This window comes from Micromys minutus, assembly GCF_963924665.1.
Source record: "Micromys minutus genome assembly, chromosome: X".
Classification (NCBI taxonomy): Eukaryota; Metazoa; Chordata; class Mammalia; order Rodentia; family Muridae; genus Micromys; species Micromys minutus.
Genome location: NC_137970.1, coordinates 98,009,508 through 98,032,748, shown reverse-complemented (window position 1 = coordinate 98,032,748; position 23,241 = coordinate 98,009,508). Strand labels below are relative to the sequence as shown.

The 23,241-nt window shown below is 37.4% G+C and overlaps 1 pseudogene across 1 annotated transcript in view; it reads left to right on the top strand.

Annotated features, from left to right (window-relative positions):
* Nucleotides 1-18,317: 18,317 nt before the first annotated feature.
* LOC308415148 (large ribosomal subunit protein uL14-like) overlaps nucleotides 18,318-23,241 on the top strand; it is an 87,075-nt pseudogene continuing 82,151 nt past the window's right edge. The window contains exons 1-2 of the transcript in view: nucleotides 18,318-18,389; nucleotides 21,208-21,276. The product of the transcript in view is annotated as a large ribosomal subunit protein uL14-like (transcript). The remainder of the gene's footprint in view (nucleotides 18,390-21,207; nucleotides 21,277-23,241) is intronic.

Sequence of the window (23,241 nt, the reverse complement as noted above, 5' to 3'; positions counted from 1 at the left end):
ACATACAACAAAGAAATATGCACCACAATGTTCATAGCAGCTCTATTTATAATGGCCCGAAGCTGCAAAAAACCCATATGTCCTTCAGTAGATGAATGGATACAAAAATTGTGGCATATTTACATAATGGAGTACTGGTCAACTATCAGAAACAATGACTTTATGAAATTCCTAAGAAAATGGATGCATCTAGAGAATATCATCCTGAATGAGATAACCTAGTCACAAAAGAACACATGTAATATGCAGTCACTGATAATTGGATACTAACCCCAGAAAGCTCTGAACACCCCAGAAACAACTCACAGAGTATATGAAGTTCAAGAGAGAGAGAGAGAGAGAGAGAGAGAGAGAGAGAGAGAGAGAGAGAGAGAGAGAGAGAGAATAAAACAACATTATGATTAATCTTTATATACCAAGAAAACTTTTTCTATTTCCAGGTTACATCTTGTTTTACATGTACTTTATTCTCATTGTAACTAGTAAGCTCTTAGTGCACACCATCACACATTTATAAAACCAAGTACTGACAAAAATGTATTCGTATATTTTATGCAAAAATGCTTAAAATCTGTACATTTATCTTTGTTTTTTAAAATAAAGTTGTTCAATTAAAAAAACAACAACAGACTTTGGGGAAACTAAAAAAAACTCATTATGTATAACATCAAAAGCCTGTAGTTATCAAAATTCGAAATATTAATGAAGTAGACAGTTTTCTAGACAGATTACATTTACCAAATTGAAATCAAGAATAGGTAAACTATTTAAATATGTCTATATCACCCAAAGAAGGAGAAGTCATCATTGAAAACTCCCCACTCCACCCTCCAAATATTTAAAAGAAGAAAAAAATAAAGAAAACTTCTGATCCAGATTATTTTATTGCAGAATCCTGTCTAACATTCAATATTTTAATACAGTAACCACTTTTGGAAAATATCAGAAAAATAAGATGCTAGCAGAAAAAGCTAAATTAATTTAAAAATAGCAGCTATATTTCAAGCTATAATAACCAATTAAAATATAGAAATTAGAAAAACTCATCATAAAAGGATATTTTGATTAACTATGTCATTGAAAATAATTAAATAGTGGCTCAGAGTTGGTTGCTATAGCAAAATCCTTTCAATAGTTCAAAATCACCATCCCCTGAGTACTTTATTGACATTTAAGACAATATAATCTATTTGAAATCCTCAGTTAATGTATAAAAACTTAGGAAATAACTTTGTGAATCTAAATGGGCTATTTGCCTTTCTTGAAATCTAGTTTTTTTCTAAATATACAATAATATTGCTGACTTTCCTTGTTGATGTTAGAATTCAATTGTATATATAAAATATATACCAGTGTTTACTAAATTGTAATCATTCAGTGATCATGTTTTAAATCCTAGCAGAAATTTTTCAAAATCTTAATAAATTCCATTCAATAATACTTGTTTTGAACATAAAATACACATTGATTATTTTGAGGGACCTTATTTAAGTTTGCATCGAAAATGCTCCCTAATGTGGTATCAATGTAGTTTCCAATGTAGTAATAGTTCTATTTTTTTTTCTTTTTCTTTTTTTTTAAAACGACTTTATTTTGCAAAACAAAGATAAATGTAAAAATTTTAAACATTTTTTGCTAAAAATTATACATTTTTGTCAGTACTGTTTTTTCAGACATTAAAATAAATTTTACATAAAACCATGTGAATATGTTTTTTAGTCAGTACTTGATTTTTTTCAATGGCTTGACAGTATACATTGAAAACGTACTAGTTGCAATAAGCGTAAAGTACATGCAAAACAAAACGCAACATGGAAATAGTCAAAGTCTTCTTGTTTTGTGAATATATGTATATTTTTGGTTTTCTTTATTTCTTGGACTTCATACAGTCTGTGAGTTGTTTCTGGGGGAGTGCAAGCCTCTGGGGTTAGCATCCCACTATCAGTGACTGCATATTATGTCTGTTCTTTTGTGACTGGGTTATCTCACTCAGGATGATCTTCTCTAGATGCAGCCATTTTCTTAAGAATTTGGTTAAGTCATTGTTTCTGGTGGCTGAGTAGTATTCCATTGTGTATATGTACCACAATTTTTGTATCCATTTGTCTTCTGAAGGACATCTGGGTTCCTTCCAGCTTCTGGCTATTATAAATAGAGCCGCTATGAACATTGTGGTGCATATATCGTTGTTGTGTATTGAAGTGTCTCTGGGGTATATGCCCAGAAGTAGAATAGCTGGGTCTTCAGGTAGTACTATATCCAATTTTCTGAGGTATCACGGGACAGACTTCTAGAGTGGTTGTATTAGCTTGCAACCCCACCAACAGTGGAAAAGTGTTCCTCTTTCTCCTCAGCCTCGCCAGCATCTGCTGTCATCTGAGTTTTGGATCTTGGCCAATCTGACTGGTGTGAGGTGGTATCTCAGGGTTGTTTTGATTTGCATTTCCCTGATGGCTAAGGATGTCGAGCACTTCCTCAGGTGTTTCTCGGCCATTCGGTATTCCTCAACTGAAAACGTTTTGTTTAGCTCTGTACCCCAGTTTTTAATAGGGTTATTTGAATCTCTGGTGTCTAGCTTTTTGAGTTCCTTGTACACCTTGGATATTAGGCCTCTATCTGATGTGGTGTTGGTAAAGATCTTTTCCCATTCTGTTGGTTGCCGTTTTGTTTTCTTGACGATGTCCTTAGCCTTACAGAAGCTTTGCAATCTCATTAAGTCCCATTTGTTAATCTTTGACCTTAGAGCTTGAGCCATTGGTGTTTTGTTCAGGAAATTTTCTCCTGTGCCTATGTGTTCTAAGGTTTTCCCTACTTTCTCATCTAATAGTTCCAGTGTATCTGGTTTAATGTGGAGATCTTTAATCCACTTACACTTGAGCTTTGTACAAGGAGATAAGAACGGGTCTATTTTCATTCTTTTGCATGTTGAGTGCCAGTTGAACCAGCACCATTTGTTGAATAGGCTGTCCTTTTTCCATTGAATGTTTACTGCTCCTTTGTCAAAAATCAGGTGACCATATACATGAGGGCTCATATCTGGATGTTCTATTCTATTCCATTGATCCACTTGCCTATTTCTGTACCAGTACCATGCAGTTTTCAGCACAATTGCCTTGTAATATAGCTTGAGGTCAGGGATAGTGATTCCCGCAGATGTTTTTTTGTTGTTGAGGATGGATTTTGCTATTCTAGGTCTTTTGTTATTCCATATGAAATTGCACATTGATCTTTCCAATTCCATGAAGAACTGGGTTGGAATTTTGATGGGGATTGCATTGAATCTGTAGATTGCTTTTGGTAGGATGGCCATTTTTAAGATGTTGATCTTTCCAATCTATGAGCATGAGAGATCTTTCCATTTTCTGAGATCCTCCTCAATTTCTTTCTTTAGAGGTTTGAAGTTCTTGTCATACAGGTCCTTCACTTCCTTAGTTAGAGTCACACCAAGGTATTTCATAGTTTTTGTAACTATTGTGAAGGATACCTTTTCCCTAATTTCTTTCTCCACATGTTTGTCCTTTGAGTATAGGAAGGCTACTGATTTGTTTTAGTTAATTTTGTATCCAACCACTTAGATGAACTTGTTTATCAGCTGTAGGAGTTCTCTGGTGGAATTTTTGGGGTCACTCAAGTACACTATTATGTCATAGGCAAAGAGTGATGTTTTTATCTCTTCCTTTCCAATTTGTATCCCCTTGATCTCCTTTTGCTATCTAATTGCTCCAGCCAGGACTTCCAGTACTATGTTGAATAGGTAGGGAGAGAGTGGGCAGCCTTGTCGAGTCACTGATTTTAGTGGGATTGCTTCAAGTTTCTCGCCATTAAGTTTGATGTTGGCTGTTGGTTTGCTGTATATTGCCTTTATTATGTTTAGATATGGGCCTTGGATTCCTGTTCTTTCCAGGACTTTTAACATGAAGGGGTGTTGGATTTTGTCGAATGCTTTCTCACTGTCTAGTGAGATGACCATGTGATTTTGGTCTTTAAGTTTTTTTATATGGTGGATTACATTGATGGATTTCCTTATGTTAAACCATCCCTGCATCCCAGGGATGAAGCCTACTTGGTCATGATGAATGATTGTTTTGATGTGTTCTTGGATTCGGTTTGCAAGGATTTTGTTGAGTATTTTTGCATCAATGTTCATAAGTGAGATTGTTCTGAAGTACTCTTTCCTTGTAGGGTCTTTGTGTGGCTTAGGTACGAGGGTTATTGTAGCCTCAAAAAATGAGTTGGGTAATATTCCATCTGATTCTATCTTTTGGAATAGTTTGGCGAATATTGGTGTTATATCCCCAATAAATGTCTGATAAAATTCTTCACTGAACCCATCTGGACCTGGGCTTTTTTTGGTTGGGAGGCTTTTGATGACTTCTTCTATTTCTTTAGGTGTTATAGGGATATTTAGATGGTTTACTTGGTCCTGGGTAAACTTTGGGACCTTGTATCTGTCTAGGAATTCGTCCATTTCCTCCAGATTTCCAAATTTGTGGAGTATAAGTTTTTGTAGTAGGATCTGATGATTTCTTGAATTTCCTTAGTTTCAGTTGTTATGTCACCACTTTCCTTTCTGTTTTTGTTAATTTGGATACGCTCTCTTTGCCCTTTAGTTAGTCTGGCTAGGGGTTTATCAATCTTGTTGATTTTCTCAAAGAACAAACTCTTTGTTGATTTTTTCAATGGTTTTTTTTGTTTCTCTTTGGTCTATTTCTGCCCTAATTTTGTTTATTTCTTGCAGTCTACTCTTTTTGGGTATATCTGCTTCCTTTTGTTCTAGGGCTTTTAGATGTGCTGTCAGGTTGCTGATGTGAGCTCTCTCCAGTTTCTTCTTGGAAGCACTTAGGGCAATGAGTTTTCCTCTCAATACTGCTTTTATTGCATCCCATAGGTTTGGGTATGTTGTGTTATCATTTTCGTTGAATTCTAGAAAGTCCTTAATTTCTCTCTTTATTTCTTCTTTGACCCTGCTATTCATTAACAGAGTGTTGTTTAGTTTCCATGTGTATGTGGGCATTTTGTTGTCTTTGTTGTTGTTAAAGACCAGCCGTAGACCATGGTGATCTGAGAGGATGCATGGGAGTATTTCGATCTTCTTATATCGATGAAGGCTCGTTCTGTGTCCAATTATGTGGTCAATTTTTGAGAAGGTGCCATGTGGTGGTGAGAAGAAGGTGTATTCTTTTACTTTAGGATAGTATGTTCTGTATATATCTATTAATTTTAGTTGGTTCAAAGTCTCTGCTAGTTTTGCAGTGTCCTTGTTCAGTTTCTGTTTCCCTAATCTGTCCATTGGTGAGAGTGGGGTGTTAAAGTCTCCCACTATTATTGTGTGGGGTAAAATGTATTTTTTGAGCTTTAGTAGAGTTTCTTTTATGAATGTGGGTGATTTTTTATTTGGAGCATATATGTTAAGGATTGAGAGTTCCTCCTGACAGATTTCCCCGGTAATGAGTAAAAAGTGTCCTTCTTTATCTTTTTTGATAACTTTTGGTTTGAAATTTACTTCATTCGATATTAGAATCCTACTCCAGCTTGCTTCTTGGAGCTGTTTTCTTGGAAGTTTTTTTCCCACCCTTTTACTCTGAGATAGTGTCTGTCTCTGTCTCTGAGATGAGTTTCCTGTATGCAGCAAAAGGCTGGATTCTGTTTATGTATCCAGTCTGATAGTCTATGTCTCTTTATTGGGGAGTTGAGACCATTTATGTTAATAGATATCAAGGAATAATTGTTTCTGTTTCCTGCCATTTTTGCTTTTTTGGGTTGAGTTGTGTCTGTGTTTTTTTCTTCTTTTAATTTTCTTGTTTAGGAGTTTTCTTGTTTTTACTAGGCTGTATTTTCCCTCCTTGTATTGGGTTTTCCACCTATAATTCGTTGTAGTGCTGGGTTTGTCGTCAGATATTGTGTGAATTTTGATTTGTCTTGAAATATCTTTGTCTCTCCAAAGATGGTGATTGATAGTTTTGCTGGGTATAGCAGCTTGGGCTGGCACTTGTGCTCTCTTAAGGAGTGCATGATGTCTGTCCAGGCTCTTCTAGCTTTCATAGTCTCTGTTGAGAAATCGGGTGTGAGTCTGATTGGTCTGACTTTATATGTTACCTGACCTTTTTCCCTTACTGCTTTTAGTATTCTTTCTTTACTTTGGGCACTTGATGTTTTTACTATTATGTGTCGGGAGGTATTTCTTTTCTGGTCCAACCTATTTGGTGTTCTGAAGGCTTCTTTTATGCTCGTGGTCATCTCATTCTTGAGGGTAGGGAAGTTTTCTTCTATGATTTTGTTGAAGATATTTACTGTGCCTCTTAGTTGATACTCTTCTCCCTCTTCTATTCCTATTATCCTTAGGTTCGGTCTTCTAATTGTTTCTTGTATTTTCTGGACATTTTGGGTTAGGAGCTTTTTGTTTTTTGCATCTTCTCTGGCTGTTTTGTCTATGTTTGCAATGTTGTCTTCTGCCCCCGAGATTCTCTCCTCGATCTCTTGTAAACTGTTGGAAATGCTTGCTTCTGTGACTCCTGATTTATTTTTTTGGTGTTCTGACTCTAGGGTTATCTCTTTTAGCGCTTTCTTTATTGTGTCAATCTCTGTTTTAATTTCCCTCTTCCATTTCTTTATTTCTTTGGTTCTGTTTTCCTCTAGTTCTTTGAGTTCTTTGAGTGTTTTTCTTGTTTCTTCTTTAAAAGCTTCTGAATCTTTTTGCTTTTTCTCCCTTTCTTGTTTAAGTAACTCTATCAGCGTCTTGAGGCATGATTTCAGGTCTGTGTCTTCTTTCTCTGGAGTGTTTGGAATTCCTATGTTTGCTACTATCGGAGAGCTGGGTTCTGGTGTTGCTAGATTGTCTTGGTTTCCTTGGGATATACTCTTTCTCTTTCCTCTTGCCATTTTGTTGTCAGTGATATGTTCTTGCCTTTCCCTTGTATCTGGTCTGTGTCCCTGGTACACTTTCCGTGTGCACTCCACAGAGATCTCTCTACTCCCTGGCAGCCCAGGTTCCGGGTGGCAGCCGGGCCAGGCTCCGCTCTGTGTACTGAAGTTGCCTCCGGGTGGGAACAGAAGTTCCTAAGATCTGTTCCTGGTCACAGATGCTCAGCCTCTCCGAGCCACGTTTCCGGCTGGCAGGTGGGCCAGGCTCTGCTCTGTGTCCTGAAGTCATCTCAGGGTAAGAACAGAAATTCCTAAGATCTGTTCCCGGTCACTGGATCGGGGAGGACAGGGCAGGTCAGGGCAGGGGGTGCCCTTTCTGTGTGCACTCTGCAGAGATCCCTCTGCTCCCCCGCAGTCTAGGTGTCCCACTCACCAGTTGCTCAGCCTGTTCGAGCCGCCTTTCCGGCTGGCTGTTGGGCCAGGCTCCGCTCTGCGTCCTGAAGTCGTCTCCGGGTGGGAACAGAAGTTCCTAAGATCTGTTCCAGGTCACAGTTGCTCAGCCTGTACGAGCCGCCTTTCCGGCTGGCGGTTGGGCCAGGCTCAGCTCTGCGTCCTGAAGTCGTCTCCAGGTGGGAACAGAAGTTCGTAAGATCTGTTTCAGGTCGCAGTTTCTCAGCCTGTACGAGCTGCCTTTCTGGCTGGCAGTTGGGCCAGGCTCTGCTCTGCGTCCTGAAGTCGTCTCCGGGTGGGAACAGAAGTTCCTAAGATCTGTTCTAGGTCACAGTTGCTCAGCCTGTACAAGCCGCCTTTCTGGCTGGCGGTTGGGCCAGGCTCCGCTCTGCATCCTGAAGTCGTCTCCAGGTGGGAACAGAAGTTCTTAAGATCTGTTCCAGGTCGCAGTTTCTCAGCCTGTACTAGCCGCCTTTCCGGCTGGCTGTTGGGCCAGGCTCTGCTCTGTGTCCTGAAGTCGTCTCTGGGTGGGAACAGAAGTTCCTAAGATCTGTTCCCGGTCACTGGATCGGGGAGGACAGGGCAGGTCAGGGCAGGGGGTGCCCTTTCCGTGTGCACTCCGCAGAGATCCCTCTGCTCCCCCGCAGCCTAGGTCTCCCACTCACCAGTTGCTCAGCCTCTCTATTTTTTTTTCTATAAAAACAGGACACATATATATTGATAGCCAAGCAACTAGATTTAAATATTCAGTTGCTTAGGCAATACATATTTCCTATTTGATATGGTAATGTAGATATTGTTAGAAGAAGAATACACTTTCTGCTATTTCATGTTTCTATAGAGGTCTGTTTTGAGGAGCTTGGCTAGATAGAATCTTTTAGTTGTTTAGTTGAAAACATGATATTAAACATTTATGAATTCACCAAATATTAATTAAAGATGTCCTCTCAATCTGTAATTTTTCTCTGCCCCTAAGGAATCAGGTAGCACTGACAAACCTAACAATACATAAGTATAAATAGGAAGAAAGAGCAACTGTAGAATCTACCTTTAAGTGAGCTGTGATATTTGAAAGGAAAATAAATATGTCCTCCACACTGCTAGTTTTCAATCAGTAGATTCAAACCCTAGCTATTATGAATGTTGAAAGCTAGTGAATTTTCTTGAACCTGAGGAACTACTTGCTCCCTAGTTGCTGGGCAGGTATTGAATAAAACTGATGTTCAACACAATTATTTCATGCAGCTTTCTCAAATACATGTAAATAATGTGGTTAAGATAATATTCTTTTGGTAAATTTTAACAAATAATAAAGCTTATTTTAGACTATGTAGCTCCTAATATTATCTTTTATTACTTCTTTTAGAACTTATACATATGTGCGAGTATAATTTTTTCTTGGAAATTTTATGTATTTACATTTAAAATGTTATCCATTTCCCAGTTTCCCTTCCAGAAACCCCCCATCTCATCCCCACTCCCTCTGCTTCTATGAGAGTGCTCCTCCTCCCACTCACTCCCTCCTACCTCACTATCCTGGGATTCCCCTACACTGGGAAATCAAGCTTTCACAGGACCAAGGGCCTTTCCCCCTATTGATGCAAGACAATGCCATCCTCTGCTACTCATGCAGTTGGAGCCATGGGTCTCTCCAGGTATACTCTTTGATTGGTGGTTTCATCCCTGGGAGCTCTGGGGTCTGGGTGGTTGATATTTTTGTTCTGTCTATGGGGTTGCACACACCTTAATCTCCTTCAGTCCTCCCCTAACTCCTCCATTGGAGACCCCATTCTCAATCCAAATGTTGGCTGAGAGCATCTGCCTTTCTATTTGTCGGGTTCTGGCAGATCCTCTCAGAAGACAGCTATATCAGGCTCCTGTCAGCAAGCACTTCTTGGGAACAGCAATACCCCTTGAGTTTGGTGAAGGAATATGGGATGGACCTCAGGTGTGACAGTTTCTGGATGGCTTTTACTTCAGTCTCTGCTGCACACTTTGTCCCCATATTTTCTCTAGAGAGGAGCCATTCTAGGTTAAAAATTGGAGATGAGTGAGTGACCCCATTCCCAATCCACAGTTCTTGCCTAACCTCTGGATGTAGGCTTTATAAGATCTCCCTCCTCTTTGCCAGGCATTTCAGCTAATCTCATCCCCATCTGGTCCTGGAAGCCTCTTGCTTTCCTGGCATTTTGGACTACTGGAGGCTACCCCTAGTTCCCATCTCCCATTGCTATGCACCTCTGTTCAAGTTCTTGATCCTGACCCTCTGTATGTGTTCCCTGACACCTTCCATACCTGATCCTGGCCCCCCTTTTACCGTCCTCCTTCTCTCCTCCTCCCAAGTCCCTTCCACCCTCTATCTCCTGTGAGTAATTTGTTTCCCCTTCTAACAAGGACTGAAGCATCCACATTTTGATATTTCTTCTTCTTCTTCTTCTTCTTCTTCTTCTTCTTCTTCTTCTTCTTCTTCTTCTTCTTCTTCTTCTTCTTCTTCTTCTTCCTCTTCTTCTTCTTCTTCCTCTTCTTCTTATTCTTATTATTCTTCTTATTCTTCTTCTTCCTCTTCTTTTTCTTATCCTCCTCCTTCTTTTTCTCCTCCTACTCCTCCTCCTCCTCTTTCTTCTTTTTCCTCTTCCTCTTCTTCATTATTATTATTATAATTAGAGACTCTCTGTGTTTACATTTGAAAGGTTTTCCCCTCTGTCCACCCCGCTCCCATCTCTCCTCCCCCTCTACTTGTCTTCATGAAGATACACTAGCTCCCAATCACCCTCTCCACCTCAATGCCTTGGCTTCCCCTACATTGGGAAAATGTGTCCTCACTGGACAAAGGCCTCTTTTCACATTGATGCCAGACACTGTTATTCTCCTCTACATATGAAACTGGAGCCATGGGCCTCTCAATACATGCTCAGTGGTTGGTTTTCTAGTCCATGGGAGCTGTAAAGGATTTGGTTGGTCGACAGTGTTGTTTTTCCCATGAGGCCACAACCACCTTCAGGTCCTTCATCCCCTGATTCCCTAGGACCTTCTTAAGGGTCCCTGACCTCAGTCTGATGATTAGCTATAAGCATGCTCAGCTGCATGACTCTGGAAGAGCCTTAAAGAAGCACCCCTATCTGGTTCCTGTCAGCAAACACCTCCCAGCATCAGAGATAGTGCTTGGGCTCAGGAGCCCATGAACTATCCAATCTTCAATCCCTGATCTTCCACTTGATCCTGTACCCCCTTTTGTGCGAGTGTTTTGTTCTCCCTTCTAAGAAGGACTGAGGCTTCCACAATTTGGCCTTCCTTCTTTTTGAGCTTCATAAGGTCTATGAATTTTTTCTTGTGTATTGTTATTATTTATAAAACAACCTATTCACCAGCAACAGAAAACATTCTTTTTAAGTTCATGATGGATATTTAACCATTCTATTTTTTTACACTACATTCCCTTTCACAAATTTAAAATAATATAAACAATGTACTCCTTCACAGAATAAAAGTATTATGGTATAAATATAAAAAAGTATTAATCTATTACCAAGTAAGTAAACCTAAAATGTATACTAATTAAATTTGCAATGAAGTTAACTGATTAAATGATATGTACATCAAAGGATACAGTTGAAGATAAATTTAAAATTTAAAAGAAATTTTAAGTACTTGATGGCTGTAAAAATAATAAGGAATACTTGTGCACTATTTACAGAAAAAACCATTTTATGTATAAATATATTTTATTTAATGTAACCATTAAAAAAGATTAAAAACATTTACTATAGGAAATAAAAAACAAGAATAATTTAATATTCAAAGGACCAGCAGATACAATATAAGCAAAAAACTTATAGCCTGTTTAGCTAAGGTTTAAAATAAGTACATATTATATAGGAGTAGATAATCTTAAAAGGCACATTTCTCCTTTATAAACTTAGAAAAATATCATCTTCTAAATGCTATCTCCTATGTTCTGAGTGCTTTGCTAAGACATGCTCTGAACCACTGAGGAAGAAATTATACTTATTTCACCAAAACCCTTTATAAAATTAAGAAGAAAGTATATATATTAACTCACATTGTGATGACAGTATTATAATCTGTATAAAACATGTGGGGGAGAGGAACTATATCAAAAACGTACTACTGTAAAAATATGCCATTTGGGAATATTGGTAATGCCAGTGAATGGAACTTAAAAGAAGAACAGGTACATAAAGATAACTCTGACCTTCATGATGCTTTTTACAAGAAGCAGAGGAAATTCCGAGGTGAAAAGCATTCTCTTCATGCTGTATGGAATGGGAAGGGCCAACTTAAAAAGTTCTGTACAGTTTCTTAAAAAAACCATCCCAATATGTTCACTGTCATTCTTGATACTCATGAAGTTATTCATAGCTAGTTACAACTTTTTTCTTCTTAGCTGAATTAATGATTTTGTAATCTTAAAACATATGTAAATCTTCATAGTAATCAGGTAGAGAAAAAGTTATATTTCATTTATTGTTGGCTGCTCTGGAAGCATAACTACCCTAATTAAGTTAACAGTACTAAAGTGGTTTTCATATTTACTGGAAAATATTCCAGATCATGTAAATACAGACAACCTTTAGTCTGGCTTTCATTATTTTGTTGTCCGAAAATTAGCACTTTGTATAAGAGACTCTTTAAAAAGATACTTTCAGATGTAAATATGCAAGTTTGAAATACATTCCTGCTTCAATTATGACAAAATTAAAAAATATATAAGATGTTTTGGCTAAAGATCAATAAGCTTTCTGTGGCTTTACCATGGAAACAAGAGGAGTACCATCAAAGCAGGTATAAATGATGCAGTCCCTTTCAACATCCAACGTTTCTCCCTGATATATCCTCCAAAATCAATTTCTCTTGTTTACAATGTATTTACAGTATGAAGAAATATAGAAACCTCACAGAGAAAAGCGATGAGAACCTTTTGTTTTCACATTCTAAGCAGGTCAAGCTCCTAGTAGCCTAACACATGGCTCTCTAGTACAGGGAGTAGTACCTCCATTTCATTCAGGACTGAGAATATGCAATGAACTTGAGTCAACATAGATTTAAATGGAGAGAAACATACTAGGATATTGCTCAGTGATGGTCAGGTTTTTAAAGTGTGTGTGTGTTTCTGTCTGTCTGTTTTGGAAACATATATAGAGGTCAGAGAACAACTTTGTGAAATTTCTTCCCTCCTTGCATGTTTATAACAATACTGGGAATTAAATTCATTCAGCAGACTCAATCAAGTACTTTTTACCCACTGAGCCCTAGAGTTTGTTCTTAAAATGCATGAGTCCCGAAGGAAAGAGTAAGAGAGACAGAAACAGAGACAGAGACAGACAGACAAAGACAGAGAGAGACAGACAGACAGAGACAGAGAAAGAAAGACAGACAGAGACAGAGAGGCAGACAGAAAGAGAGAGAGAGAGACTAACAGACTGACAGACTGACAGACAGACAGACCAAGACACAGAGAGAGACAGAGAAACAGAGACAGAGGGAGGAGAGAGGAAGATGATTTGTAATTCGGAATTGGCTGGCAGGGTAAGTGAGGAGGGAACATCCTCCTGGGGACAGCAGGTGTGGGGAGGAGGTATGTGATATGGAATAGTCAGGGAGGACTGGGAGGGGAATAAATTCTGGAATGTAAAAATTAAATAACATGCTTAAAAAAGAAAAAAAAAAACACTGTAAATCTCATTGAAAATGGGAGTTAAATAGTAAGTAGTAAATAACAGCTGCTAGAGAGGTCAAGGAAGGAGAAATAAGAAAAGGATCCATAACAGTAGCATAAATGATAGAAGTCCTAGTGAAATATGGCGTTCTGATGTGGTTATAGCTATTTTATACTTCTAAAACATCGATGAGAAGATTTATTTATTTACACCATAAGAATTGATAACTATTTGAGAAGATATTTGTCAAAATAGGTCTAAATGTTGTACGATATACATTTATATTAAAACATCACATATTATCCTAAATATCTAAAGAATTTCACATTATGCATCTATTAATAATAAATTACACTGCAATATGCAGTAAAATGTTTACAAATCAACTTTTTAATAATATAAAAGCTCTCAGAACAAAACTAATACTTATGCAAACAGAGTAAATTACTTCTGTACAGAACTTGGGTTTAACTCTTAAGTAATGAAGAATCAAATTATGTGATAAGTTTGTAAAGATTATCATTATTTAAACAGAAGTTTCATGTGTCAATTCTTGTGCTTGATGAAAGTTCATTACTTTGGGTATCAGAAAATCTCACTTTGAGAATTTCATATTTGTTTACTTGTTTGTTTTAAAGAAACAGAATTAAGGCTACAGTGATCTTTTTGCTGTTCTTCAAGGGTATTTGGTTTATGTAGCCAGTATATAAGAATAATACATTTACAGTCCTTTACAATGATCCCTAACACTCAAAGATAGGGAAATGACTCATTCAGAGAAGAGTCAAAATGTCTAAATATTTCAAGGAGCAAATTGTACAGTTTTTAGCAAATAGAAAGCACAGCTCAAAAAATTTTCAACAATAACGTAACACCAACACGTATTAGTAAAGTACTAACATAAGCTGTCAAGTATGCGAAACAACAAAACCACATTTGTCACTAATATAATTAGTATAGACAATAGTAATTCAATTTTAATTTTCACACTGACTTGTATATACATATAATAAATTTTAAAGATTTAACTGTTTAGCCAAACAGTTTGAAAACTGCTGTCTTCATAAGGAGAAGCCGAATTGTATATATATATCATCATTACAGATAATATTCCATACAGATAACTAATATGTAATTGAAAAATTGAATGAATGAAAAATGAAAACCTCTGACTACATATTGGAATATTATACTGTTAAAAAGAAAGTAACTGTTAAATCATGGAAAGGCTGAATTTACCCTTTCCACTTATTCTAAAATTACAAAAAAAAAGTGATTCAGCAAAAAATTTTATGTTAGAAAGTCCTCTTGTAAATAAACAAATAAATAAACCAGCACACTAACACATACTTTATAACTGAAGTTCTGACAAAATTATAAGTGATTTAGTTCTGACAAAATTATAAGTGATTTAATAGGTGAAGACGAAGAGTAGTGTTTCCTGGTACCGTAAAAGCTATCCATCTGAGAGGTAGGCACATCTGCAGTCAGCTTCTGAAGTGTGTGTTATATGTGTTCAACAATAGGAACATATTATTTACTTCTAGGTAGATAACCTAGGACATCAAGAGGAAGCTGTCTATTTAGGGGATCACTTGAACAGCCCTGTCTAGCAAACTAAAAGATGTCTTCCCATGCCTGATATTGGAGTTTTGGTAGGTAATCCTTGGTTCTTGGATTCTCAACTCAGATCATTAAAGTTCATTAAAGTTCATTTATGTGATGGATCCTCAGGTGTAGCAGTCTCTGGATGGCCTTTCCTTCAGTCCCTGCTCCACTCTTTGTCCCTGAATTTCCTCCCATGAGTATTTTGTTTCCCCTTCTCAGAAGGACTAAAGCATTCACATATTGGTCTTCATACTTCTTGAGCTTCATATGGTCTGTAAATTGTATCTTGTGTATTCAGAGCTTTTGGGCTAGTATCTGCTTATCAGTGAGTACATACCATGAATGGGTTTTTGTGACTGGCTTACCTCACTCAGGATGATAGTCTCTAGTTCCATCCATTGGCCTATGAATTTCACGGACTCATTGGTTTTAATAGCTGAGTGGTATTCCACTGTGTATCTGCACCACATTTTCTTTATCCGTTCCTCTGATGAAGGAAATCTGTGTTCTTTCCAGTTTCTGGTTATTATAAATAAGGCGGCTATGATCATGGTGTGTCATGTGTCTTTGTTATATGTTGTAGCATCTTTTGGGTATATGCTCAGGAATGATATAGCTGGACACTCCAATATGCAGCCACCAAATCCAGTCACTATTGCTGAAACCAAGAAGTGATTGCTGACAGGAGCCTGATATGGATGTCTATTTAGAGGCTCTGCGAGAGCTTTACTGATACAGATTAAGATGGTTGCAGCCAACCATCAGACTGAGCTTGGGGACCCCAATGGAGGAGTTATTGAAAGGACTGAAGGAGCTGAAGAGGTTTGCAACCTCATAGGAAGAACAACAATATCAACTAAGCAGATGCCCCAGATTCCCCAGTGACTAAAGTACCAACCAAAGAGTACACATGGAGGGACCCATGGCTCCACCTGCATATGTAGCAGAGGATGGCGTTGCCTGGCATCAATAGGAGGAGAAACCCTTGGCCCTGTGAAGGTGCGTTTCCCCAGTATACTGAAATGCCTGTGTGTTTAGGTGGGTCTGAGTGGTAGGGAGGGGGAACATCCTGATAGAAGCAAGAGTAAGGGAGATGGGAAAGAGGGAAACCAGGAAATGTGATTTTTTTTGTAATGTTAATACATAAACTATCCAATAATAAATGAAAAGACTGCATAGGTATATTTACACAAAGAATTATATTTATTAAAATTTAAGAAGGTATATATCTTATAGTATGATTTCTTATTTTTTTCAGAAACCATTTTTAGGTTTATGTTAAGGCAATTCATGATTAGACAGGGAGAGGACGTGGGAAAAAGAAGAGGAAACTGAAGAGGAGGAGGCAGGGAGTAAAAAGGGAAGAGGAGGAGTCAGAGGAGAGTGAGGAGAAACAGAAAGGGAGCAAGATGATGGTTCAGGGCAAGTGAGAGAGATTTTCTTATGAGGGGAATAGAGAGTTTAATGGTAAATCTGCCCAAAATAGACCTCAATTTGTTTTCCTAATTACTGAGTGGTGTTTTCATTGAATGGGTTTATTTGGGTTGAAGAGAAAAATGCAACAAATTGGCGATTGGGTTGAAAAGTATATTGCAGCAGTTGGCGCCCAACATTTGGTTTAAAACCTAACTAACCTGAGTCTAAAGTATACTGCTCCCTGACCCCAGCCCCTAGAACAAGGATCTGGGCTGTACCAGTGTTGGACTGAAAGCTGACTGGGTCTGAGGGGCCTACAGAGAATGGCAAAGAGGCTCCCTCCCTCAAATCCTAGACAGAGAGCTACAGCCAGAAGCAGTAATCAGGAAACACAGGGAAGAACATAAGTCTCAGGGCACAACTGCCTGTGAGGTAGCCTGAGACCAGCATACAACCAAGCGCTGCCAGCTGCAACCAAAAAAGGCAACTCTCTGGGACTAAAGAATTGGAGAGGACTGCAGTGTTCTTAATTGAACAAGAGAAAACAGGTACAAAGAGTTCCAGATCTGGTATTTTGATACTTAAAGATGAGAAACACAATAAATACATTTTGGGCTTTATGGGATGATATCTTGGATGGTCTGACAGGGATGAATTTTAAGGAAATAGACAACTTATCATTTACCATTATTGTGATCATTATTTTCTTGATTTACTATGTCCTCTCAAGAGATAAAGCCTTAGATAAAAAAAATTCCTTGCCTTAGAAAAGAAATTACAGGTAACACTAGAACTAAAGGATCCAAGTTTCATAGGTCAAAATAAGCAACAGAAAGAGGAGGATGAAGTCTGGGAACAAAAGCTAGTGGAGAATCTAGAAAAAAGAATTCAATAATTCACAGATCAGACTGAATGGCAAGGTGAAAGAAACAAAATCTGGAAGCAAAGTCTAGAGGATAATTTACTGAAGCTCGCAAAGCAGAATAAGGCAGATGCTACAATATCAGAATTGCAACATAAAGAGAAGCTAAGATTATGGAAGCAGGGCTCAGAACAGAAGATACAGGAGATTATAGCAGAAAGTGAAACTTGAGACTTGGCAACACAGCCTAGGAGAAACATTAGAAAGGAAGACACAGAAAATTATAGATCAGAATGACAGACAGAAAGATGAAAATAAAGGTGGGAGACAGGAGCTAGAGAAAAAGTTAGAATAAAATACATAGCAGCTTACATATCAGACTGAGCAGCAGAGAAAATAATGAGCTTTGGAAGCAAGACTTGGAGAATAACTTTTTTAAATTAATCAGTCAAAAATTAATGGACAGTAGACTATCAGAGTTGCAATATAAAGAATAACTCAAAATGTGGAGACAGAACCTTGAACAGAGAATACAAGAACTCAAGGAGCAGGAGGAGGCACAAAAGGAGAGATATGAGATGTGGTTATGGAACTTAAGGGAGGAATTTAAAATTTCAATCAATGAAAATATTTAGGTAGAGACAGAAGATAAAATTATAGAAAGCCAACCAAAAGTTGTGAGAAAGGAAACTTTAGTCTATCTGGTTAATGTACAACAAAGACCTCCAGACAATGACCATCCACAAGGTTATGAAATAGTTGAGTGACAACCTGTGGTTATACTAGAACTGAGGAAATTTAAGGAAAGTGTTACTAATTTTGGAATGTACTCGCCATTGGTAAAACAAATCCTGATTTCTTGGGCTATTAAAAATAGAATTATTCCCCAAAACTGGAAAAATATGGCAAGAGCAATACTAGATCCTGCCACAAATCTACAGTAGTTTTCATGGTGGAGAGAAGAGGCAAGGGGGACAGTATTACAAAATAGATCCTGGGTAGAGAGATTTACAAAATTGACAAGGTCAAGCATAAATATCTAATAAGATGAAGCAGTTTTTTGAATATTATAATATAAAACATGTCACAGGCATATCACATAATCCTAAAGGACAAGCTATTGTGGAGAGATCTAATCAAACTCTAAAGGAGATGCTTAATAGGCCAAAGGGAAATAGGCAAAGCCCCCAGACATAGATTATATAGTGCCTTATTAACCTTAAAATTTTTAAATACTAATGGACAAAATAGCACAGCTGCTGACAGACATTAGATTGTGGAAAAAAAAAAAAACACTGAATTAAACTAGCCTGTTTTTATTAAGGATATTCTAACATCAGAATGTGAAATGGGGAATTTATTACACTGGGGGAGGGGTTATGCCTATGTTTCCACAGGAAAAGTAACGCTGTAGATTCCTTCCAAGTTGATAAAGACCAGACATGACCAAGGGAGACCTTCTGAAGACCTCGCTGACCAAGAAGAAAAGGGAGACTGACACAATCAACAAACAGGTAATATATATGTGGTAATATTTATATCTCCATATATAGAGAAAGCTCTGGAACTGGCTGAGACTAAAATGTCTATACACAGCCAGTAACATTTATTGGGCACAAATTTCTCATGACTTTTTTTTTTTTAATTTTTTTTTTGATTTTATTTTTTTTATTTTTTTTAACGACTTTATTTTACAAAACAAAGATAAATGTACAGATTTTAAACATTTTTTACTTAAAATTATACATTTTTGTCAGTAATGTTTTTTCAGACATTGAAATAATTTTTACATAAAACCATGTGAATATATTTTTTTCGTCAGAACTTGATTTTTTTCAAGGGCTTGACAGTATGCATTGAAAACCTAATAGTTGCAATAAGCGTAAAGTACATGCAAAACAAAACGGAACATGGAAATAGTCAAAGTCTTCTTGTTTTGTAAATATATGTATATATTTTTTTTGTTTTCTTTATTTCTTGGGCTTCATAGAGTCTGTGAGTTGTTTCTGGGGGAGTGCAAGCCTCTGGGGTTAGCATCCCACTATCAGTGACTGCATATTATGTCTGTTCTTTTGTGACTGGGTTATCTCACTCAGGATGATATTCTCTAGATGCAGCCTTTCTTAAGAATTTGGTTAAGTCATTGTTTCTGGTGGCTGAGTAGTATTCCATTGTGTATATGTACCACAATTTTTGTATCCATTCATCTTCTGAAGGACATCTGGGTTCCTTCCAGCTTCTGGCTATTATAAATAGAGCCGCTATGAACATTGTGGTGCATATATCTTTGTTGTGTATTGAAGTGTCTCTGGGGTATATGCCCAGAAGTGGAATAGCTGGGTCTTCAGGTAGTACTATATCCAATTTTCTGAGGTATCACCGGACAGACTTCTAGAGTGGTTGTATTAGCTTGCAACCCCACCAACAGTGGAGAAGTGTTCCTCTTTCTCCGCAGCCTCGCCAGCATCTGCTGTCATCTGAGTTTTGGATCTTGGCCAATCTGACTGGTGTGAGGTGGTATCTCAGGGTTGTTTTGATTTGCATTTCCCTGATGGCTAAGGATGTCAAGCACTTCCTCAGGTGTTTCTCAGCCATTCGGTATTCCTCAACTGAAAACGTTTTGTTTAGCTCTGTACCCCAGTTTTTAATAGGGTTATTTGAATCTCTGGTGTCTAGCTTTTTGAGTTCCTTGTACACCTTGGATATTAGGCCTCTATCTGATGTGGTGTTGGTAAAGATCTTTTCCCATTCTGTTGGTTGCAGTTTTGTTTTCTTGACGATGTCTTTAGCCTTACAGAAACTTTGCAATCTCATTAAGTCCCATTTGTTAATCTTTGATCTTAGAGCTTGAGCCATTGGTGTTTTGTTCAGGAAATTTTCTCCTGTGCCTATCAGTTCTAAGTTTTTCCCTACTTTCTCATCTAATACTTCCAGTGTATCTGGTTTAATGTGGAGATCTTTGATCCACTTACACTTGAGCTTTGTACAAGGAGATAAGAACGGGTCTATTTTCATTCTTTTGCATGCTGAGTGCCAGTTGGACCAGCACCATTTGTTGAATAGGCTGTCCTTTTTCCATTGAATGTTTACTGCTCCTTTGTCAAAAATCAGGTGACCATATACATGAGGGCTCATTTCTGGATCTTCTATTCTATTCCATTGATCCACATGCCTATTTCTGTACCAGTACCATGCAGTTTTCAGCACAATTGCCTTGTAATATAGCTTGAGGTCAGGGATAGTGATTCCCGCAGATGTTTTTTTTGCTGTTGAGGATGGATTTCTTTCGCTATTCTAGGTCTTTTGTTATTCCATATGTCTCATGACTTTTTATCACATGCCATTCTTTAAGATGGCATGTATACAGAAATATATTATGTGATCAAACTAACCTGAAGAAAGTTATCTTTATTAATCTTCATTAACCAATATGTACACCCTGCACACTCCATGTGAATGTCTTTACAGAACTATATGATTTGCTTGTAAGTTTTGTGTGCGCATGATAAAAGAAGAGAAAGACAGCCCTAAAAAGATCCACACTCTGGAATATTGAGATTCTTGGACCTTCTATTCCTCCTCTATGTTTGATTCTACCTCAAATATTTTGAAGCTGTTTATTTTCAAGTTTTACTTCCAGAACTTTTCCAGAACTGCTTGGCTTGCCTGTTCAGCCTTTCAGACTGTCATAGTCAAGATGTCATCTAAGTAGTAAACTTTCTCAGCACATAGTGACTGGAAGGCAAGCTCTCCTGTGACAAAGTTAGTTTTCCTATTTTCCCCTGGGCCCCCTGAAGGTGATTCTTCACCCCAGTTCAGCTGGAAGCAGATAAGAGAAGATCTTCTTCCCAATTTCTTATGTGGGGGTGGATGGTTCTGGTTATTTTTTTAATTTTGGATACATTACAAATGCAGCTTTGGACATGGAGGGAACTAGAGAGTTTAAACTCAGGGATGGCTACCTTTCCCCTTTTTCTTTATCCTTCCTTCTTAGGTGGGGAAAACAGGGTGGAGGAGATATTGGGTATATGGAAGTTAGAGACATAATGATATGTTAGTAAATTTATTTTCAAACAAGTTATTACATAGCTATATCTTACATTAATAGAAATCTTTGTAATTGATACAAGGTTGAGGTTGTACTATTGATTTAAAATTGAGATTAATATTGTTACTTTCATATAGGCATTGTGCCAATACAATACATTTTGGAATATAAGACTTCGATCCAGCCTTATAACTGTTATTATACACTGTTTCTAGTTGATTAATCAATGCTAGCTAAAGGATAGACAGTAAACTCATAGTTTAAGTCACGAATGTTTTTTGTAGTTAGATAGATTTCAAGAATGTCAGAAATCCACAAATAATGACAAAGAACTTGAGCATCTCTACCTTGAGGTGAGGTAGTTGGTGACTGAGCAGCCATTGGGCAAAAAACTGCCAAATGTATAACAGACTATTACTGTCCAAAAGAAGACACCTTGTGCAGGATAGTTGACTGATAATCTTTGCCAAACCAAAGATATCAGCACTTCAAGATTTCTGCATTTTTAGGTCTGTCAGTGATCCTGGGCGAGAAGGCTGAAGACATACTCTCACATGTTGCTAATATGGGACTACTGGTGGAGATTTGTCTCTACAACCTCTGTAAGTTCTGGAAACCCTTTTAGGCTTCCTATGTTTTTAGATATTTGGTCATTCTCAGATTTCTGATGGAGTTGAAGACTAACTTAGTTTGATGGCCTGCCCAAGATAATTAACTTTGAGAAAACATAGTCATTTAGAATATTTTCAAGTGATAATAGTCATATATAGCTTAAAGGCAAAGTTTTTTTTTGTTGTTCTGTTTTTTAAAGTAAACAAAAAGTGATATGTAGATTTATGTTATGGCAATACATAATTAGACAGGAAGAGGAGGTGGGAAATAGGAGAGGAAACGGAAGAGGAGGAGTCAGGGAGTAAAACCGAAAAGGAGGAGTCAGAGGAAAGGGAGGAGAGGACAGAACGGAAACAAGTCAAGTGAGAGGGATTTTCTTAGGAGGGGAATAGAGTGTTTGAAGTTTGTTTTCCTAATTATTTAGTCCTGTTTTCATTGAATGGGTTTATTTGGGCTGAAGTGGAATATGCAACAAATTGGTGATTGTGTAGAAAATGATATTGCAATAACCCTTATTTTTCTACTTCCCTTTTTCTTTTGTGTTTACCTCCCTCCCCCACTTTAAAGAACCTTCACTTTTTTGTTCTTTCCTCATATCAGATAGGTTACAAAGAATTATAGGCCATTGTTAAAATTTTGGAGAAGTGGCCTTTTCCTGTAAAGACCACACATATTGTGCAGTGCTAAATGATTATTAGTGACAACATATGTGAAAATAACATTATACAGTCTGAATATCTATATTTATGAATACATACATATACACACATATATATAAATCGTGCAATAAAAAATTGATAAAAGGCCATGAATATGAAGTAGAGTGGGAAGAGGTATACAAGAGGTTTTAAGGGTGGAAATGCAAGGGAGAAATGTTGTAATTATAATCTCAAAAATAAACTTAAAAAATAAATTGAACATTCCTTCACCAATAGTTTAGTGTGATGTATACAATGTTATAGCCATGAATTCTAGTAGGGAACACAGAATAAAACAAAACTCCCCTAAATATATATCAATGCATAGAATAATCTCAGTGAATGGTATAAGAACAATATGTTTAAAAACTATGTATATTTGTGAGGATGTAAGGAAAAAGGAACACTCCTACATGAGCGGTGAGATTGCATATGGCTAAAACTACTCTGGAAATTAATTTGGAGGTTCCTCAGAAAATTGAACACAGTACTACCTGAGGACACAGCTATATCCCTCCTGGGCATATACCCAAAAGATGCCCCACCATGCCACTGGGGCATGTATTATACTAAGTTCATAGTGGACTTATTTGTGATAGCCAGAAGTTAGAGATGACCCAGATGTCCCACAACAACAAAATGGATACAGAAAATGTGATTCATTTACACAGTAGATTTTTCAGCTATTAAGAATAAGGACATCCTGAGTTTTGCAGTCAAATGGATGAAGCTAGAAGATCTCATCCTGAGTGAGGTGACTCAGACCCAAAAGGACATGTATGGTATGTACTCACTAATAAGTGGATATTAGCAGAATAAAAAAAGCACATAATACCCAGGATACAATCCACAGAAACTACCTCCAGTAGAAAGACAGGGCATTATGTTGAGGAATGAGGTTGTCATCTCACAGTCAAAAACCCTCACCCAAAATTATTTTTGTATAAAAGAACTGCAGGGACAAAAATGGAGAAGAGACTGAAGGAATGACATGCAGTGACCAGCTCT